We start from the raw sequence: 22,941 nt of genomic DNA on the forward strand, positions 1-22,941 counted from the left end.
ATATATTAATGATTTGGCACTCTACATTCATATAGATGCAAAGCTAGCTCTCTTTCTTTTCTGATATTACAGGTACAGTAATCATGCCCAAGAAACAAGAATTAGCTGAGGAAATTGTGAATTATATCTTTCAGGAAATTATTAAGTGGTTCTCTGCAAATGGCCTGTCAATAAATTTTGAAAAAACACAGTCAATAAATGGCATAATACCGTTGATAAAAATAGATTTTGAACAGAAGTCTATTGCTAAGGCAGAATATTCAAAATTTCTGGGTGTGTGCATTGACGAGAGATTGAATTGGATGAAACACACAGATGAGCTGATGAAACATTTTCAGTTCAGTGACATATGCTGTTATGGGTATTGCAAACTTTGGTGGGAAACATATCAATAAATTAACCTACTACGCCTATTTCCGTTCACTGCTTTCATATGGCATCAAGTTTTGTGGTATTTCATCACTAAGGCGGGTAGGACATCAAACGGGTCAACTTGGAGCAGAAGAGGCACCACAGGACATTTTAATATCCACTGTCTATACTTTTACAAATAAATTCATAAAACTTTGTCAGCATGACCAGGGACGATTCAGGATTCACACCCATAGCAGTGGAAGTCCAAAATCATAACAAAATAAATTTTTTTATATGTGAAATTTCATCATTTTTCACTTAGTATTGGCTGCATTTGTTGATATAGGTACACTTTCCTTCATAAGTAAGAGAGATTCTTCGTTGAATTTTGCACAGCATGTGTATGAAACTCTAGAATTTTCCAAATCTATTAAAAACAGTGGTAAAAATTGAGATAATTATCACTCAAATTAAAGTTTTTTCAAACAATGAAGTTTAAAATGTAACAGCTCATTTATTTTTTCGTAAATAAATTCTAGAGTTTCATACCTTGCAACAATGGTTTGTATGCTGTGCAAAATTCATTGAAGAATCTCTGTTACTTATGAAGAAAAGTGTACCTATAGCAACAAATGCAGCCTATAGTAAGTGAAAAAATGATGAAATTTCACATGTAAAAAAAGAAAAAAAAATTGTTATGTTTTTGGACTTCCACTGCTATGAGTGTGAATCCTTTCTGGTCATGCTGACAAAGTTTTATGAATTTATTTGTAAAAGTATAGACAGTGGAAATTAAAATGTCCTCCTGCTCCAAGTCGAGCAGTTTGACATCCTCTCCCCTCCCTCAAAAGTAGCAGCATTCATTGCACAAAAGCATGTAATCGGAAGAATAGCTGGAGATATTCACAGTACCTGCACCATGCATATTTGTTCTTAATAACCAATTCCAATTAAAAATAATAGCAAAGTGCAGTGGGCTATATGTTTGGCACAGAAAGAGATGAATTATGCTTCAACAAAAAACTTTGGTCATTTACCAAACAGCATTAAAAGTAGCCAGCCAGCATCTAAAAAAAATTAAAATCACTTATGATTGAAAACTAGTACTCAACAGATAAATCTTTTGATATGAAGTAGGAATTGTAAAAAATATATATTGTGGAACCAAAACTAATGTTAAACTCGCAATGTCATATTCATGATCAGGGGAACAAGTATTAATGTAATATAGTGTATTGTCATTAAACTAGGGAAGGGTTCTGCATTTCACCATAATTACTATAATTTGTATCGTACCTGCTGTAAGCAAAGTAAGTTGATAAGTTTGGTGAGCTTATAGTTTACCTGAGCCATAGAATCTAAGAAAATACTTACTTCCCCCCTGCGGGTCCGGGGGTTGGAATAGGCCCCAGGTATTCCTGCCTGTCATAAGACACATCTAAAAGGAGTCTCACACTTTTCAGCCATATGAGTTCAGGTCCCATTCTATGGTTTGACCTGCCACTTCCAAAATTTTACAGAAGTCCAGGTCATGTTCGGAAGGATGCCTTATGTGGTGCATGAGTACCCTTAGATTCGATCTCCTGAATCTCTTGTCATGGCTTTTCATCTCCACCTGCGATTCAACTATTTGGGCCAGAACACTCTCCAGCGTATGTTGTCTACTTCCATTATCTCCTGTCCTCTTTTTTTCCCCCATGGGGATTCACCCAATATCCAGCACTAGCCAGTCCGCTGTGATGGGGCCGTCATGTACCCATTTGGTGGTAACCCCCTGACAACGCATCTACATCTACATTTATACTCCGCAAGCCACCCAACGGTGTGTGGCGGTGGGCACTTTACGTGCCACTGTCATTACCTCCCTTTCCTGTTCCAGTCGCGTATGGTTCGCGGGAAGAATGACTGTCTGTAAGCCTCCGTGCACGCTCTAATCTCTCTAATTTTACATTCGTGATCTCCTCGGGAGGTATAAGTAGGGGGAAGCAATATATTCGATACCTCATCCAGAAACGCACCCTCTCGAAACCTGGCGAGCAAGCTACACCGCGATGCAGAGCGCCTCTCTTGCAGAGTCTGCCACTTGAGTTTGTTATACATCTCCGTACCGCTATCACGGTTACCAAATAACCCTGTGACGAAACGCGCCGCTCTTCTTTGGATCTTCTCTATCTCCTCCGTCAACCCGATCTGGTACGGATCCCACACTGATGAGCAATACTCAAGTAAGGTCGAACGAGTGTTTTGTAAGCCACCTCCTTTGTTGATGGACTACATTTTCTAAGGACTCTCCCAATGAATCTCAACCTGGTACCCGCCTTACCAACAATTAATTTTATATGATCATTCCACTTCAAATCGTTCCGCACGCATACTCCCAGATATTTTACAGAAGTAACTGCTACCAGTGTTTGTTCCGCTATCATATAATCATACAATAAAGGATCCTTCTTTCTATGTATTCGCAATACATTACATTTGTCTATGTTAAGGGTCAGTTGCCACTCCCTTCACTGAGTGCCTATCCACTGCAGATCTTCCTGCATTTAGCTACAATTTTCTAATGCTGCAACTTCTCTGTATACTACATCATCATCCACGAAAAGCCGCATGGAACTTCCGACACTATCTACTAGGTCATTTATATATATTGTGAAAAGCAATGATCCCATAACACTCCCCTGTGGCACGCCAGAGGTTACTTTAACGTCTGTAGACGTCTCTCCATTGATAACAACATGCTGTGGTCTGTTTGCTAAAAACTCTTCAATCCAGCCACACAGCTGGTCTGATATTCCGTAGGCTCTTACTTTGTTTATCAGGCGACAGTGCGGAACTGTATCGAACGCCTTCCGGAAGTCAAGAAAAATAGCATCTACCTGGGAGCCTGTATCTAATATTTTCTGGGTCTCATGAACAAATAAAGCGAGTTGGGTCTCACACGATCGCTGTTTCCGGAATCCATGTTGATTCCTACATAGTAGATTCTGGGTTTCCAAAAACGACATGGTACTCGAGGAAAAGACATGTTCTAAAATTCTACAACAGATCGACGTCAGAGATATAGGTCTATAGTTTTGGGCATCTGCTCGACGACCCTTCTCGAAGACTGGGACTACCTGTGCTCTTTTCCAATCATTTGGAACCTTCCGTTCCTCTAGAGACTTGCGGTACACGGCTGTTAGAAGGGGGGCAAGTTCTTTCGCATACTCTGTGTAGAATCGAATTGGTATCCCGTCAGGTCCAGTGGACTTTCCTCTGTTGAGTGATTCCAGTTGCTTTTCTATTCCTTGGACACTTATTTCGATGTCAACCATTTTTTGTTTGTGCGAGGATTTAGAGAAGGAACTGCAGTGCGGTATTCCTCTGTGAAACAGCTTTGGAAAAAGGTGTTTAGTATTTCAACTTTACGCATGTCATCCTCTGTTTCAATGCCATCGTCATCGCGGAGTGTCTGGATATGCTGTTTCGAGCCACTTATTGATTTAACGTAAGACCAGAACTTCCTAGGATTTTCTGTCTAGTCTGTACATAGAATTTTACTTTCTAATTCACTGAACGCTTCACGCATAGCCCTCCTTATGCTAACTTCCGTATTCAGGGATGCTGCAACGACCTTATGATCACTGATTCCTTGTTCTGCACATACAGAGTCGAAAAGTTCTGGTCTGTTTGTTACCAGTAGGTCCAAGATGTTATCTCCACGAGTCTGTTCTCTGTTTAATTGCTCGAGGTAATTTTCGGATAGTGCACTCAGTATAACGCACTGCTGATGCCTGAGCTATAAACTCCCCATGTATGCCAAGGAGTATATGCCTGTGGTCCTGGGGCATCAGGACTCCTGGCAACGGCCATCATGCCAGTTGGCCTTTGAAGTGGCCGGATGGGCCCATGGGAAGAGCCCCTGATCGGAGTGGGTGGCATCAGGGCAGATGACTCACAATGAAGCGCACTAAGTCATCTCTTGCTGGTGACTGTATGGCACCAGCAGTCTCTAAGAAGGGCAAGATAGAATACAACGCCGACAGGTATGACCCTAAATCGTTTCCCCGCTCACTACACCATGGGAGGAATGTAGAGCTACAGAATGGAGAGAGCCATATTCGCCTCGGTTTTTAGTCTGCAGCAGAACTGATGGGGACTCTTTTCTACCTACGAAGCCTCAGTTTTTCGTTGGTCACCTTGAGTTTGGAGAAGTGACAGTGCTGTCAGACACCATCCCCAGTGCAATCGCGAGTGTTACTTGTCTATGACAAGCTGGGTGATATTCCTGTTTCCATCACTCCCCATAAAAGCCTCAACATGGTCCAGGAGATAATTTTCCATCGTGATCTCCTCTTGCATACTGATGACAAACTCCACGCCAATTTAGAACAGCGTGGTGTTCATTTCATCTGGCACGTTTGCCGGGGACCCCAAAAACAGGGTTACTACCAGTGTCTGCATTTTGGCCGTTGAGGGTGATTCATTGCCTGAAAAGGTCAAGGTGATGGTTTACCATTGTGATATTAAACCATATGTCCCTCCCCCTATGTGGTGCTTGAAGTGCTGGAAATTTGGGCACATGTCTTTTCGCTGCACATGTCGAGACTGTGGACGTCCACTACACCCAGATACTTCATGTGCGCCACCTCCCACCAGCACCACTCCCCTTGCTCGCCAGACTGCCCAGTACTCCAAAACGTGTGGAAATTCATGGAGTACAAGATACTGGACTGGTTGACTTACACAGAGGCTAAACGTAAATTTGAAAGATTACACCCTATTCAGTTGATGTCGACAAATGCTGCACCTACGCCACCATTGCCGTCCCAAGTGCCAGTGGTTCCTCACTCTGTACTATGAACAGTGGGCCCGATGGGCCACCAGTCTACATCTGCCCCCTTTATGGTACGGGCAAATCTTCCTCAGTTGCCCCCAAAGCACCTACTTTGGGAGCAAGGCCTCTCCATAGGCAGGGGGACATTGGTCACCTCCCTCCTACTGGACAAGCAACAGCCTCCTGTGACTGCTCTCATGCAGAAGGGGTCGCTTGGTGCCCTCTCTCCCAAGATCTCCACTAATGCCATGGCAGACAATCGCCAGTGGCTCAAGGAACCAAAAGCTGCTGGATGAAGCTTCACGGTGTTCCTCCGTGCCTGAAGCTGCTTCAGAGATATCTTCCCAGCAAGTCCTTAAAGAATAGCGAGAGAGCAAGCAAACTAACAGGAAGTCTGATAAGAAACATCACCCTCTGGTGGCCCCAACACCATCACTCCCTATCAGTTCTGCATCTTAGGATGCAGTGGAGATCTTAGCATCCCTTGCAGACCTGGGTCTCAGTGATGTCTCATCCACCACAGGAATGGCTACAAATACTCAGTCGGAGGCAGTAGGTGACTGTGAGGTATAACCTGCCTCCTTGCGCACTGCATACCTTCCCAGCCTCACGATCATGTCATCCTCCAGTGGAACTGTGGCGGTTTTTTCCACCACCTGACTGAGTTGCAGCAACTGTTACGCCTTCCATGTGCTTTCTGCATTTACCTCCGGGAAACCTGGTTCCCAGCAGTGTGGACCCCTGCCCTCGTTGGCTATAAGGGATATTACAGGAACTGTAGAAACTATAATAGTGAGTCAGTTGGAGTTTGCGTCTATGTCCTGAACTGAGTGTGCAGTGAACCTGTGCCCCTTGAAACTGCTCTTGAAGGTGTGGCGTTCAGGATAAGGAAGACTCAGGAAATAACTGTCTGCAATGCATATCTTCCTCCAGATGGTGCAGTACCTCTGAATGTATTGGCTGCACTGATCAATCAAATCCCTAAACCTTTCCTGCTTTTGGGAGACTTTAACATTCATAACCCCTTGTGGGGTGGCACAGTTCTTACTGGCCGAGGCAGAGATGTCGAAAATTTACTGTCACAACACGACCTCTGCCTCTTAAATACTGTGGCCGCCACACATTTCAGTGTGGAACATGGCATGTATTCAGCCATTGATCTCTCAGTTCACAGTCCAGGCCTTCTCCCATCTTTCCACTGGAGAGCACATGACGACCTGTGTAGTAGTGACCACTTCCCCCTTCTTCTTGTCACTGTCCCAACGTCAGGCCCGTGTACACCTGCCAAGATGGATTCTAAACAAGGCAGACTGGGAAGCCGTCACTTCTGCTGTCACTATTGAATCTCCCCCACATGGTAATGTCAATGTGGTGGTTGAGCAGGTAACTACGACAATTGTTTCTGCAGTGGAAAACGCGACCCCTCATTCTTTAGGGTGCCCCAGCGAAAGACAGTCCCTAGGTGGTAGCCGAAAGTTGCTGAGGCAATTGAGGAGCGCCGGCGAGCTGTACAGCGGCATAAGCAGCACCCTTCTCTGGAGCACCTCATAGCCTTCAAAGGGCTCTGTGCCTGTGTTCACCAGCTTATCAATAGGCTGAAATAGGAGTGTTGGGAGAGGTATGTGTCGACCATTGGGTGCCATATGTCACCCTCCTAAGTCTGGGTAAAGATCAAACAAGTTTTTAGGTACCCGACCCCAATAGGTGTTTCCGGTGTTAACATAAATGGCATGTTATCTACCAATGCAAGCGCAATTGCCAAGCACGTCGCTGAGCACTGTGCTCGCACCTCTGCATCGGAGAATTACCCCTCCCTCCAATTTCCCACTCTCATATGGCAGATGGAAGGGTAAGTCCTCTCGATCACTACACAACACAGTGAACCCTATAAGGCCTATTTACAGAGTGGGAGCTTCTCAGTGCCCTTGTACATTGCCCTGACGCAGCTCCTGGGCCTGATCAGATACACAGTCAGATGATTAAACACCTCTCGTTTGTCTACAAGCGACATCTCCTCGTGATCTTCAACCAGATCTAGTGTGATGGCATCTTTCCATCGCACTGGCGGTAGGCCACCATCATGCCTGTGCTCAAACCTGCCAAAAACCCGCTTGATGTGGATAACTATCAGCCTCACCAATGTTCTTTGTAAGCTGCTGGAATGTATGGTGTGTTGGCAGTTGGGTTGGTCCTGAAGTCACGTGGCTTGCTGGTTACGTGTCAGTGCAGCTTCCTCCAGGGTCGCTCTGCAACTGATAATCTTGTGTCCCTAGAGTTTGCCATTTGAACAGCCTTTTCCAGATGCCAACACCTTGTTGCCGTCCTTTTTGTTTACGAAAAGCATCTGACACTACCTGGCGACATCATATCCGTGGCACATTATACAAGTGCAGCAGGGTCGTCCATATCACCCTCTCTGCATTCAGATGACTTCTGCATTTCATACTGCTCCAACAGTACTGGTGTTGCTAAGCAGCGCTTACAGGAAGCCATCCACAAGGTGCAGTCATGGGCTCTAGCCCATGGCTTCCAGTGTTCGACCTCAAAGTCGTGTGTTATGCCCTTCTGTCAGTGTCATATCGTTCATCCAGAACCAGAAGTTTACCTCACTGATGATCCCCTCACTGTAGTGGAGATGTATCGTTTTTTAGGACTGGTTTTCGACACCCGATTGACTTGGCTTCCTCATTTTCATCAGCTTAAGCAGAAGTTCTGGCAGCACCTCAATGCTCTCCACTGCCCGAGCAACACCAAATGGGGTGCAGATCACTCTATGCTGCTGCAGCTATACAGAGCCCTTGTTCAATCCTGCATTGACAATGGGAGTCTGGTTTATGATACGGCGGCGCCCTCAGCATTGCGTTTACTCGACCCAGTGCACCACTGTAGCATTCGACTAGCAACAGGAGGTTTTAGGACGAGTCCTTGCGGAGGCTGGAGTCCCTCCATTGCAGGTCAGGTGTGCACAAATGCTCGCCAGTTACATTACACATGTTCATAGTTCTCCTGCACATCCGAATCGCTGTCTCTTTTTCCCACCCACGGCGGTTCATCTCCCACATCGGCAGCCCAGGTCATGGCTTACAATTAGCAGTTCGTGTCCAATTGCTTCTATCTGAACTGGAGTTTTTGCCTTTACCACCTATACTCGAGTGCCAATCACATACATCTCCATGATGTACACATAGGCTGCGGCTGTGCCTGGAGGTTTCGCATCGCCCAAAGGCCTCAGTTAACCCCATGTTAGCTTCACATATGCCCATGGAGGACATATTGAACAGCCAGAGCTGGTGGCTATATCTCGCGCTCTTGAGCACATCCATTCATGCCCTGGGGAGTCGTTTCATCTGTGTACTGACTCCTTGAGCAGCCTGCAAGTTATCAACCAGCGCTACCCTCATTATCCTTTGGTAGCGACCAGCCAGGAGTCCATCTATGCCCTAAAATGGTCGTTGTTCAGTGGTGTTTGTGTGGACCCCAGGACACGTCAAGATACCAGGCAACGAACTTGCTGACAGGCTGGCCAAATCGTCTACATGGAAACCGCTTATGGAGATCGGCATTCCAATAACTGACCTGCGTTTGTTTTTACGTCACCAAGTTTTTTCGGCTTTGGGATATGGAATGCCATAGTCTCAGCACACACAACAAACTGCGTGCCATTAAGGAGACACTGAATGTGACGCAGTCCTCCATGCGGGCCTCTCGCAATGACTCTGTCGTTCTCTGCCGGCTTCACATTGGTATGCTTGTTAGAGGCACAGGTACTTCCTGCACTGTGAAGATCTGCCTCAATGTCGATGCAGCACCCTGTTGTCAGTGGCCCATATTCTTGTGCACTGCCCCACTTTGGCTGCCTTACAACAAAATCTTTTGTTACCGGACTCGTTGCTGCAGCCTTATTGGCTGATTTAGTTGCACGTTTTATCATTTGATCTAAATTTTAGCACATGTCCGTTGTCTCTCTGTGTCCTCCACCCTAGTGCTTTTAGGGTGGAGGTTTTAATGTGTTGCAGAGTGGCTGGCTTCTCCTTTTTATTCTCATGGTCAGCCAGCCGTGGTAATCTATTTAGTTGTTATAACCCCTTCTTCCTGTTTCTTGTATTTCTGTGGTTTTCTTTTCCCCTTTTTTCCCTTTAAGTGTTTGTTGCCCTTCCATCGTTCTTGTAGTATTTCCTTTCTCTCCATTTTGTGTTGTCAGTCTTGCTTCTTGTATTCTCACCCTTGTGGCACTGTTTTATTCAGAACAAGGGACCAAATACCTAGCAGTTTGGTCCTTTCCCCACTCTTTTAAACCAACCAACACTGACTTCCTGCCTAGGTTCAAAAGGTATCACACCACCCTGAACACTATGATTGCAGGAATGCACTGACCTTCCATGTGATAATGTTACATTTGAGCAGGGTGTGATAAGTTAAGGCTGTATTTCTCTTATTAGTTGTGTTTAGAGGACTCTCAAGTAGTCACCTCCGGCCATCTGTAGATTGTGAAAGCTTCAGTCTTCTGAGCAACATCTAAAAAGGATTCACTAGGCCTCCATACTGTGTTCCCTGCCCTATCGGGAAGCAGGGATTATAAGAAATGTACCAGCACAGGTATCTGACAGGCAAATATTTTGAAAACACAGTATACAGAAATCAATGGGATAGAATATTACGCATTAACCTGCTGACTTGGAAATTTGATGTAAGGCCATTTCACTGTTAATTTTCTGTAAGGCCATTTCATTGTATCCTTCCTAAACTACAATCTTTAGTATATCATTGAAGCAGTATTAAACATCCTAAGCAGTCAAAACTATTAACCAGTAAAGTGACAGTCTGAAAACATTTTCATTAATCACAAAGGATATATATTTGGTTAGACGTTAGACTAAATGGTTGTGAAGTGATGTGTAAGTATATGTACATCGATGATGGACACTATGCAGTAAACAAACCTCACCAAAAGGGGAAAGTTTCAATCAGAGGTCCCTTAAATTTTCTCTTTGCCACAAATTGTTTGTATGAAAGAATGAGAGAGGGAAGAAGGGAGTGATTCTGTGGGGGAAAGATGATTAACATTCAATGATTTCGACTTCCTGTGCATTATGATACAGGAAATGATACCCTTACTTTCAACTTGGGTAGAAAGCCACACCAACATATGTAATTGAATTACTCAGTCAAAACTCAGGTAGCAGTAAGGAATATGCAGCCCAGTGCCGAGCATCTCTGATGCATAAAACATACAGGGTGACAATTACTGAACTGTTCTTGTTGCTGTTGCGGTCTAACTCCAGAGACTAGTTTGATGCAGCTCTCCATGTTACTCTATCCTGTGCAAGCCTCTTCACCTCCAGTTACATAATGCAACCTACATCCTTCTGAACCTGCTTAGTATATTTGTCTCTTGGTCTCCCTCTACGATTTTACCCTCCACACTTCCCTCCAATACTAAATTGGTGACCCCCCTGCGGGTTCGGAGGTAAGAATAGGCCCGCGGTATTCCTGCCTGTCGTATGAGGTGACTAAAAGGAGTCTCAACTGTTTCGGCCTTTAATGTGATGGGCCCCTGAGGGGTTTGAACACTCTATTTCCAAATTTTTCCATTAGTGCGTACCATTTGGGGAAGGACACCTTACGTGGTGCATCTTTAATCCATCTTGCCCTAAGATCTGGCGCACCTGATATTTTCATGGAGTTGGACTTACTTCGAGCTTCCGGCCACATCTGCTGCAGTGTGTTCCGGATAGCATCCCTTCCCTCCATTGTGCACTTCCATCTCTGCCCTCGTAATGTACATGGATATTTCGACACCCGACATCCAGCACGGTACCCAGTCCGTTGTGGTGGGGTCGTCATGTACCCTCTTGGTGGTAGCCCCCTGACTACACAGGGATTGCACTGCTGATGCCTGAGCTGCTACCTCCCCACGTATGCCGAGGAGTAGATGCCTATCCCTTTGGGGCATTGGAACTCCCGGCAAAGGCCATCCTGCCAGGTGGTCTTTGCTGCGGCTGGGTGGTGCCCGTGGGGAGAGCCCCTGGTCGGAGTGGGTGGCATCAGGGCGGATGACCCGCAATGAAGTGTGGTACATCATCTCTTGCTGGTGGGCCTCCACCAGCAGTCTCTAAGCGATCGAGGTCTAACCTCAATGGAAAGAAATTTGATCAGAGATCATTTCTCTCCCTGGCCACTCCATGGGAGGAACGTTTGTCCAAAGAAGGCAGTGGAGATTATTTACCCCGGTACCTCGTGTGTACGCGAGTAGATGGGGAATCATTTATGTTGACCAAGCCCCAGTTTTTTGTGGAGCATTTAGAGGACAAGTTCGGGGAGGTGGAGGGCTTGTCCAAAATGTGCTCTGGGTCAGTTCTCATCAAAACAGCATCCTCTGCCCAGTCACGGAGGTTGCTCACTTGCGACAGGTTGGGGGATGTTTCCATCACCATCACTCCCCATAAGAGTTTAAACATGGTCCAGGGTATTATATTCCACAGGGATCTTCTTCTGCAGCCCCACTATGAACTACGTGCCAATCTAGAACGACGAGGTGTTCACTTCGTCCGGTGCGTCCATCAGGGTCCGAGGGATAATCAGGTAGCCACCGGTGCCTTCATCTTGGCCTTTGAAGGTGATGTTTTACCCGAAAAAGTCAAGGTGATGGTTTACTGCTGTGATGTGAAGCCATATATCCCTCCTCCGATGCGGTGTTTTAAATGCTGGAAGTTCGGGCACATGTCATCTCGCTGTACTTCCGGCATCACATGCCGAGATTGTGGACATCCTTCGCATCCCAATACTCCATGTGCTCCGGCTCCCATCTGTGTTAACTGCGGAGAACACCATTCCCCCTGCTCGCCGGACTGTAGGATATTCCAGAAGGAACGAAAGATAATGGAATATAAGACCCTGGACCGCCTGACCTACACCGAGGCTAAACGGAAGTATGAGCGGCTCCATCCTGTGGCAATGACGTCGACCTATGCCGCTGCTGCAACAACGGTTCTCCCATCGTCACTTATTGTTGGTTCTAAGATCTGTCAGAATCCAACGGCCCCCTCGGTTGTGGGGGGCACTTCACTCCCTGTTGCTCCTGCTCCATCTTCTTCAGGAGCAACACCCCTCCCGCCCCCCAACCATCGGGGACATCAGTTCCCCCTTCCCCGCCAGAGAAGAATAAGACTTCTTCGGCTACTCTCGCCAGGAAGGGGTCCCTTGGGGCCTACCTTCGCAAGTTCCGACCAGTGGAAAAGCGGACAACCGCAAGTGGCTGAAACAACCACCAGCCCCTGGTCGTAGAGCCTCACGGTCGTCGTTCATCCCTGAGACTGACCCAGTGAAGCCCTCCAAGCCTGAACCACCGAAGGCACAGCGAGAGCAACAGAAGAAGAAGAAAGTCCCCAAGGCTAACGACATTGCGGTGGCAACCATCCCACCGCTTCCTACAAGCACTGTGTCTGAGGGTGAGGTGGATATTCTGGCGTCCGCTGAGGACCTCGATCTCGCCGGTCCCTCAGACGCCATGGAAAGCACTAGCACAGGTGCTCATTTGGAGGCAGCAGGTGACCCGGCGGCGTAATCTGCCTTCCCAGTCCCGTCACGCCTTTCTCAGACATGGACAATACCATCCTCCAGTGGAACTGCAGCGGTTTCTTCCACCATCTAGCTGAGCTCCGCCAACTTATCAGCCTTCACACTTTCTTCTGCATTGCACTTCAGGAAACTTGGTTTCCAGCAATGCGAATCCCCGCCCTCCGTGGCTATTGGGGTTATTATAAGAACCGGGCAGCTTATGAAAGGGTGTCTGGTGGCATCTGCATCTATGTCCTTAACTCTCTTCACAGCGAGTCCGTCCCTTTACATACAGCTTTAGAGGCTGTCGCTGTTCAGGTGTGGATGCCACAGGCTGTTACTGTCTGCAGTCTTTACCTTCCACTGAATGGTGATGTCGGGCAGCATGTCCTGGCTGCGCTGATAGCCCAATTGCCGCCACCTTTCTTGTTACTGGGCGACTTTAACGCCCATAACCCTCTGTGGGGTGGGTCAGTGGCAACAGGTCGGGGCGCCACCGTTGAGCATTTATTGGCGTAGCCTCCACACGCTTCAGTGTGGCGCATGGCACATACTCTGCCATTGACCTATTGATCTGTAGCCCTAGCCTCTTACCATCTGTCCAATGGAGTGTGCATGACGACCTGTGTGGTAGTGACCATTTTCCAATCTTTCTGTCACTGCCACGGCGTCACTCTTCTGGGTGCCCCAGCAGATGGGCTATGAATGAGGCTAACTGGGACTTGTTCTCCTCCATTGCCACTATTGAGCCTCTCTCTAGTGACGACATTGATGCGGTGGTTCACTCAGTCACTACCAGCATGGTTACTGCCGCAGAATCTGCCATTCCCAGTTCTTCTGGGTCCCCTCGGCGGCGGACTGTGCCTTGGTGGTCGCCTGAGATCGCTGAGGCGATTAAAGATCGCCAGTGGGCGCTACAGCGTCACAAGTGACATCCCTGCATTGAACACCTCATCAGCTTCAAACGGTTGCGTGCGCGGGCCCGCCGCCTTATCTGCCAAAGCAAACAGGAGTGCTGGGAGCGGTATGTGTCCACCATTGGCCTCCATGTCTCTCCATCGCAGGTCTGGGCCAAGATCCGACGCCTCTATGGCTATCAGACCCCTGTCAGCGTCCCTGCACTCTCACTGAATGGAGCAGTGTGTACAGACTCCGACGAAATTGCCAACAGCTTGGCAGAGCATTTTGCTCTTAGTTCCGCTTCTTCCAATTACCCACTGGCCTTCCACTCCATTAAAGAGTGGATTGAATGTCGGAGCCTTTCTTTTTGCACCCACCATTCTGAATCCCACAATGCTCCATTCATTGAGTGGGAATTTCACAGCGCCCTTGCTGCTTGCCCTGATACCGCTCCTGGGCCAGATCGCATTCACTGTCAGATGCTGAAACACCTTTCAGTGGACTGCAAGTGACGCCTCCTCAATCTTTACAACCGTCTCTGGGTCGAGGGTGGGTTTCAATCGCAATGGCGGGAAAGCATTGTCATCCCCGTTTTGAAACCGGGCAAGAGCCCTTTGGAGGTGGACAGCTACCGCCCCATTAGTCTCACCAACGTTCTTTGCAAGCTTCTCGAACGGATGGTGAGCCAGCACTTGAATTGGGTACTGGAGTCTCGGGGCCTTCTGGCTCAATCTCGGGGTGGGTTCGGTAAAGGCCGCTCCGCCACCGACAATCTGGTGAGTCTGGAGTCGGCCATCCGTACTGCCTTTGCTCGCCGTCAGCACCTAGTCGCTGTCTTTTTCGACATGCGGAAGGCGTACAATACGACATGGCGTCATCACATACTTTCTACACTTCATGGATGGGGTCCTCGGGGCCCTCTGCCGATCTTTATCCGAAATTTTCTGTCGTATCATACCTTCCGCGTGCATGTCGCGGCCTCTCATAGTTCCTCCCGAGTCCAGGAGAACAGGTTACCACAGGGATCTGTCCTCATTGTCTGCCTGTTTTTAATCGCAATAAACGGGCTCACTGCAGCAGTGGGAAATTCTGTCTCCGCTTCCCTGTATGCTGACGACTTCTGCCTTTACTACAGCTCTACTGGCATTGCAGCTGTTGAACGTCAACTACAGGGCGCTATCTGCAAGGCGCAGTCTTGGGCTGTAGCGCATGGTTTTCAGTTTTCGGCTGCCAAGACCCGCGTTATGCATTTCTGCCGGCGCCGAACGATCCATCCTGAGCCGCGACTTTATCTTGCTGACGAACTCCTTGCTGTGGTGGAGACCCACATGTTTTTGGGTGTAGTTTTTGATGCCTGGCTGACTTGGCTGCCTCATATTCGGCAGCTTAAACAGGCGTGTTGGCGGCATCTAAATGCTCTGAGATGCTTGAGCCACACCCGCTGGGGCGCCAACCGATCTACCCTGTTACGGCTCTACCAGGCGTTAATCCAGTCCCGTCTGGATTATGGGAGCCTGGCTTATGGCTCAGCATCCCCATCTGCGTTGCAGGTGCTGGACCCAATCCTCCACAGCGGGATATGCCTTGCCACTGGTGCTTTCCATACCAGCCCTGTGGACAGCATACTAGTGGAGGCAGGTGTCCCTCCGCTGCGGTTACGGCGCCAACTTTTGCTGGCCGCTTATGTTGCCCATGATTTCAGCTTGCCCGGGCATCCTAACTATCGGCTACTATTCCCAGAGTCGCACGTCAATCTTCCAGAACGTCGACCCAGGGCTGGCAGTACGATCGCGGTCCGTATCCGAGAGCTTCTCTCCGGTCTTGGGGCCTTACTTCTTCCGCCTCCTTTCAGGGCACCTCTGCGTACACCCCCATGGTGTGTGCCTCGTCCTCGCCTTCAGCTGGAATTGGCACAGGGCCCGAATGACTCAGTCCCTCCAAAGGCCTTCCGCCACCGCTTTCTTTCCCTCCTTGCAATGTATCAGGGCTCTGGCATTGCGTACACTGACGGCTCGATGGTTGCTGGTTGTGTCGGTTATGTGCTTACTCTAGGGGACCATTCCGAACAACGTTCATTGCCGGCTGGCTGCAGCATTTACACTGCTAAGCTGGTCGCCGTCTTTCGTGCCCTAGAGTATATCCGCTCCTGCTCAGGTGAGTCCTTCGTGATCTGTAGCGATTCCCTGAGCAGTTTACGAGCTCTCGACCAGTGTTTCCCTCGTTCTCGTCTGGTGATGACTATCCAGGAGTCCCTGCATACTCTTGCCCGTTGCGGCCGCTCTGTGGTCTTTGTGTGGAGCCCTGGTCATGTCGGTATCCCGGGCAATGAATATGTTGACCGCCTGGCGAAAGAGGCCATCAGTAAACCATCTATGGACATTGGCCTCCCAGAGACTGATTTGCGAGCAGTCCTCCGCCGAAAAGTTTTTGCGATTTCGGACGCTGAATGGCGCGATCGGATCACACCCAATAAACTCCGTGCCATTAAGGAGACAACGACAGTGTGGCGGTCATCCATGCGAGCCAACCGCAGGAACTCAGTCGTCCTTTGTCGGCTCCGCATTGGCCACTCTTGGCTGACACACAGTTACTTACTGCGTCGGGAGGACCCTCCTCTGTGTCGCTGCGGTGCGGCTTTGACAGTGGCCCACATTTTGTTGGCCTGCCCCCTTTTACCTGTGGTCAGGCAGACATTTGCGCTGCCTGATACGCTCCCTGCCCTTTTAACTGATGACCCTGCTATGGCTGGCTTAGTTTTACGTTTTATTCAGGCAGGGAGTTTTTATCATTTAATATGAGCGTTTGTGTTTTATTTTATTGTTTTGTGTTGATTCTATCCTTTGGCCTACGGTTTTAAACTGAGTTTTTAATGTGTTCTCGGTGGTTGGCTTTTCCTTTTTATTCTATGGTCGGCCAACCACCGCCACACTCCGTGTGATTTTAATTTGTTATATCTGTTCTTTGTCTGAGTTTTTCTTGTCCTGTGTTGTCTGTTGTCTCTATTATCCGTTTTTTTTTACTCTGTGTGGTAGTTTTTAAGTTTTGGAACAAGGGACCGATGACCGTTGCAGTCTGGTCCCTTTAATCCCACAAACCAACCTACTAAATTGGTGATCCCATGATGCTTCACAACGTGTCCTACCAACCGAGCTCTTCTGGTCAAGTTGTGCCACAAATTCCTCTTCTCCCCAATTCTATTCAGTACCTCCTTATTAGTTACATGATCTACCTATCTAATCTTCAGCATTCTTCTGTAGCACCACATTTCGAAAGCTTCTACTCTCTTCTTGTCTAAACTAGTTATCGTCTATTGCTTCACTTCAATACAAGGCTACACTCCATACAAATACTTCCAGAAAAGACTTACTGACACTTAAATCTATACTCAATGTTAATAAATTTCTCTTCTTCACAAACACTTTCCTTGCCATTGCCAGTCTACATTTTATGTCCTCTCTACTTCGACCATCATCAATTATTTTGCTCCCTAAATAGCAATACTCATTTACTACTTAAGTGTCTCATTTCCTAATCTAACTTCCTCAGCATCACCTGATTTAATTTAACTGCCTTTCATGATCCTTGCTTTGCTTTTGTTGATGTTCATCTTAGATCCTCCTTTCAAGACACTGTCCGTTATGTTTAGCTGCTCTTCCAGGTCCTTTCCTGTCTCTGACAGAATTACAATGTCATTGGCAAGCCTCAGCGTTTTTATTTCTTCTCCATGGACTTCAATTCATACCCCAAATTATTTCCTGTTTTTTTTTAACTACTTGCTCAAACATCAGGGATAAGCTTCAACCCTGTCTCACTTCCTTCCCAACCATTCCTTTCCTTTAGCACCCGTCAACTCTTATAACTGCCATCTGGTTTTTGTAAAAATTGTAAATAGCCTTTCGCTCCCTGTATTTTACCCCTGCCACCTTCAGAACTTGAAAGAGAGTATTCCAGTCAACATTGTCAAAAGGTTTCTCTAAGTGTACAAATACGAGAAACGTAGGTTGGCCTTTCCTTAGTCTCTCCACTGAGGTAAGTCATAGGGTCAGTATTGCTTCGTATGTTCAAACATTTCTGTGGAATTCAAACTAATCTTCCCTAAGGTTGGCTTCTACTAGATTTTCCATTTTTCTGTAAAGAATTCATGTCAGTATTTTGCAGCTGTGACTTATTAAACTGATGGTTGAGTAATTTTCACACCTGTCAACACCTGCTGTCTTTGAGATTGGAATTTTTATATTCTGCTTGAAATCTGAGGGTATTTCGCCTGTCTCATACATATTTCTCACAGATGGTAGAGTTTTGTCAGGGCTGGCTCTCTCAAGGGTAATGGAATGTTGTCTACTCCCAGGGCCTTGTTTCGACTTAGATCTTTCAGTGCTCTGTCAAATTATTCATGCAGTATCATACCTTTCATCTTCATCTACGTCCTGTTCCATTTCCATAATACTGCGCTCGAGCACATCACCCTTCTATAGGCCCTCTACATACTTTTTCCACTCATCTGCCTTCCCTTCTTTGCTTAGAACTGGTTTTCCATCTGCGCTCTCCTTTCTCCAAACATCTCTTTATTTTCCTGTAGGCAGTATCTATCTCACCCCCTAGTGATATATGTCTACATCTGCACGTTTGTCCTCTAGCCACCCCTGCTTAGCCATTTTGTACTTCCTGTTGATATAATTTTTGAGACATATGTATTTATTTTTGCCTGCTTCATTTACTGCATTTTTTTATTTTCTCCTTTATCAATTAAATTCAATATCTCTTCTGTTACCCAAGGACTTCTCCTAGCCCTCGTCCTTTTACCTACTTGATCCCCTGCTGCCTTCACTATTTCATCTCTCAAAGCTACCCAGTCTTCGACTGCTGTATTTCTTTCCTCTGTTGCTGTCAATCGTTCCCTGATTCTCTCTAAAACAACTACACGAAAAAAATCGTAAATTCTTTGCAAACTACGGCTCATTGACCGTGAAGTATGCTGAATAATAGTTCCACGTTCTAGCAACTGGTGGAAATATCGTACTGCAATCAGTCAGGTCAAATGTTTCCTATATTGACATCAGCATGCTGTTTGAGTGTTGGTGACGTGTTGATTCCTTTTGTTAAGTGATTGTTCGTGTAAGGGGTTAACAGGGTGTGTATGTCCCTGAACAACTGAGAAATCGAGGCGAAACCCAAAACTTTTTTCATCTGGGAGAAATTTAGAAGCGCCGGGAGTTTTCAGTATTTCAGGAATTTTTGATTATCTTTTTTTCAGCTAAATTTTTCTAATTTTGATCGGTAAAAACTGATATGCCAAAAAAAATTTTGCTTTAGCCCGCCACTGCAAAATAAGCAATAAAACATAAACAGGTCATTTCATCTCAAATCAACTGACAGTCTGAAACTGAATATCTCAGATTTGGATGAAATTTTTTTTCAGGTAATGTACCCACTAACACTAGTTTAAATTTCAAATTTTTCTGACCTTTAGTTTTTGAGTTTCAAGGGTTTAAAAATCAAATAAACCTCTGTTTTTGATCAATCGATGATTGTTTTAAAATGCTCTAGCTCAAAAACTATACAACCTAGAGAGCTCAAACTTGCACCATTGTTTCCTTCTAAAAATTCCCTTCAATTTGATATGTAACATGACTATGCTACCGAAATCTGAAAATTTTAAACTTCCAAAAAACGTTTTTTGAAATTTCCAAAATATGTAGCCTCGGATTTTTCTATAAAAATTGTATATGTTGTCCAGTCTGACTAAATGCTTGCAAAATTTCAAGACAGGATCTCAATGGGTTCTTGTATAAAATAATATTTTACTACCACAATACACATTAGTGAGGTGAAAAGCAGGCTATTAATACTAAGGTAGGCCTATGTAATTCTAACAGACTTAAATTATTATGTTAGCCTTTTTATGCAACCGTATTCTCTTATTGTTTGTTAATTAATTAAATGATATTTTAGTGCGAGAATAAAATATAAAAAAATAACAACTTAAGAATCTTAAAATTTTATACCACATTCACTTCTTAGTATAAAAAACGTGAGATTTTCATATAGGGTCAAGGCTCTAGTTTTGGCCACTACCCCACTTACGGCCACCTTGATGTAACGGGTGGAGTTTTAAGCTCCTTTGGAATACCAGCCAGTCCTACCATAGTTTATAATAAGCAATATGAAATGTGCTATTCAATTTTCTATAGAAACATTTCTTTGTTTGGTCTTGTTTGAAGTCATGATTTAATGAAAAGATCTGGGTTGCAGAAGTTATATCGTGTTTTTCTTCAAGCAACACACAACCTGTTGTTTTTTGTATTCTACATGTTGTACAAAGCATCAGAAGTAACTTAATGTATTGAGAGGTAAGATTAAGTATTATATTTTCATTTCCTACAAGTTAAACATAATAAAACCTAAAAACATGTCAGTAATGTGGCTGAAGTGGGGCCTCGGCCCTACATTAAAATGTGTACGAAATAGTCATAGCAAAAGAACTTGCGAGTGCTCTATATTGTACTGTGTTCCAGTGTTAAGTTGTCAAAGTGATGTAGTATAGAGCGGTGTAGTCGTAGTGTATGCCATGCCATGTATGCGGTAATATATCAAACATAAAATACGATTATTTACTATATATTTTCTAGAATGTTCCATATAAAAGAAATGTAGTTATTTAAGTTGATATATATATATATATATATATATATATATATATATATATATATATATATATATATATATATATATATATATGAAGGAAAATATCCCTGCAAACAAAATTGGCTTTTCCAAGTTTTGTGAATTAACAGCAAGGAACTGTATCCTGGCTGGAAGAAGTGGCACACCTACTGTTTGTGTGTGTACCTTACACCAAAACATTAAGCTAATGATGAATGGTGCTAAGATGCAAAATTTTGTTTTGGATGGAGATAAAACTGCTTTGAAATCTTATCATTCCTGCCTAGTCAAGATGATGTGCAATCCACCGTCGCAACAATGTTTTATGGATATTTGTAAAGAATGTCCTGGTGTCTCTAGACTCTAAGATCTATTGAATGCAAAGTTCACGGACCATATGATTGATGAAGTTATCTACAAAAAGTGGGTAACTGCAGATAGGTGTTTGATGGAAACTGTAGTACTGATGACTTTATGGATGAGTTTTTGGACACACTAATGAAGGTAAAAACTCATTCATTTATAGCTAGTCAGCAGAAAGAATACTACAGCGAAATCAAGGACAAATTAACAGAAGGCCATGTAGTAGGCAGCTGTGATTTTGCAGAAAACTACTCCTTCATAGTACAAGATGAAATACAATCATTGCACTGGACTACCACCCAAGGTACACTGCATCCATTCACCATATATTATAAATGGGAAGGAAAACTAAAACATCTGCAGTATGTCTTCATATCTGATTGCCTTAAACATAATACAATCACTTTCTGTGTAGTCCAGAAAAAACTGCTAGAAATCGTAAAGCAAACCTTGCCTTTTGCACTTAAAAAGATTACTTACTTTTCTGATGGCAGCACTGCACAACATAAAAATAAAAAAAACTTCCTTAATTTTATTTGCATAAAACTGTTTTTGAAGTTGAGGCAGAGTGCGAGTTCTTTGCAATATCCCATGGCAAGAGTGAATGTGTTGGCCTTGGCGGAACTGTTAAGCAGCTAGCTGCTAAAGCCAGCTTTCAAAGGCCATATGACCAACAAATCTTAACACCCACATTGCTTATATGTATTTGCCATGGAACACATGAAAAACATTGACTTTGAATATTGCACAACAGAGGACTATGAACTGACCAAAGAATACTTACTTCCTCTGTTTAGTGAATCAAAAGCGGTTGTGGGAACACAAAAGTTTCATTCATATAAACCCTCCACAGAGTCAAATTGCTGTCAAGCCTTATCATTTAAGTGTGGATGAGTCTCTTGAATATGTGACAACACTGAACCAAATAACACCGTCACATATGAAAAATATTGCTGCTGGTTTTGTGACAGTAGCATATGACGACTCTTGGTGGCTAGGATGCATTGAAGAAAAATACAATGACATGTACCAAATAAATTTATTTCACCCAAAGGGTCCAGCCCAGTCTTTTTACTATCCACAACCAAGATATATATTAGATGTCCCAGGAAATACTCTTTTAGAAACAGCGAATCCAACAACAGCTACAGGAAGAACCTACACTTTAAGTGCTAAAGAAATGAAGTTGTCTTCTCTTGCTTTGCAAAAATATCTTAATAGATCATAAAAGAAGGATGTTTAAATTATGTTACACCTACCCTCATTAAACACTAAGTTGTATAAATACCATGTGTATTAACTTTGTAAATACCAATTAGTATTAGAGACACAGTTCTATCCATGCAAATATCAAGTTAATATTTTTCCCAAGTGAAATTACTTGTATGCCAATTTCTAATATAAGGAACTTGTTGTGAATGATTAAAAATAACACTGGCAACCCAAGAAAAAGATAATCTCTGCCATTTACATCTAAGGATGAAGGTGAGTGGCTTTATTCAAAATTTTAACTTGTAGCACGTATATTACCAATTAAAATGTGTTCACTTCCTTCTGATTCATACTTAAAACAATCATGAACATTAAGTTAAAACAAGACTATATCATTTAATGAATCAACAAACAATAAGAGGGTAATGTTGCATAAAAAGACTAACATAATAATTTAAGTTTGTTAGGATTTAACCTCACTAGTGTGTATTGCAGTGGTGAAATATTATTTTATACAAAAACCCATTGAGATCCCATCTTGACATTTTGCATGCATGTAGTCAGTTAGATTGGACAACATAATTTTTATAAAAAAGTCCAAGGAAATATGTTGGAAATTTCAAAAAAATGTTTTTTTTTAATAGTTTAAAATTTTCAGATTTAGGTATCATAGTCATGTTGCATATCGAATTGAAGGGAATTTTCAGAGGAAAACAATGGTGAAAGTTTGAGCTCTCTAGTGTGTATAGTTTTTGAGCTACAGCATTTTAAAACAAATCATCTATTGATCAAAAACAGAGGTTTTTTTTATACTGGCAGAAGTAAAGCTGTGGAAACTCAAAAACTAAAGGTCAGAAAAATTTGAAATTTAAACTGGTGTACATTACCTAAAAAAAATCCAAATCTGAGAGGTCATGGTTCAAATCATGTGGTACAATTGGTTGATTTGACATGGAATGACCCAAACGAGAGAATAATACCAAAATAAAACTTGAGTTGCGAAGAGAAAACGCCATTTACAACAACGAAACACTGCACACACAACCATTAAACAACTCATTAAAGACTTTGCA

The 22,941-nt window shown here is 44.4% G+C and overlaps 1 protein-coding gene across 6 annotated transcripts in view; it reads left to right on the forward strand.

Annotated features, from left to right (window-relative positions):
- The window catches only part of LOC126213426 (zinc finger protein 431-like), a 177,401-nt gene that overhangs the window by 129,919 nt on the left and 24,541 nt on the right, over positions 1 to 22,941 (forward strand). The gene's annotated exons all lie outside the window — the stretch shown is intronic.

Source organism: Schistocerca nitens, chromosome 11 (genome assembly GCF_023898315.1).
Source record: "Schistocerca nitens isolate TAMUIC-IGC-003100 chromosome 11, iqSchNite1.1, whole genome shotgun sequence".
NCBI lineage: Eukaryota > Metazoa > Arthropoda > Insecta > Orthoptera > Acrididae > Schistocerca > Schistocerca nitens.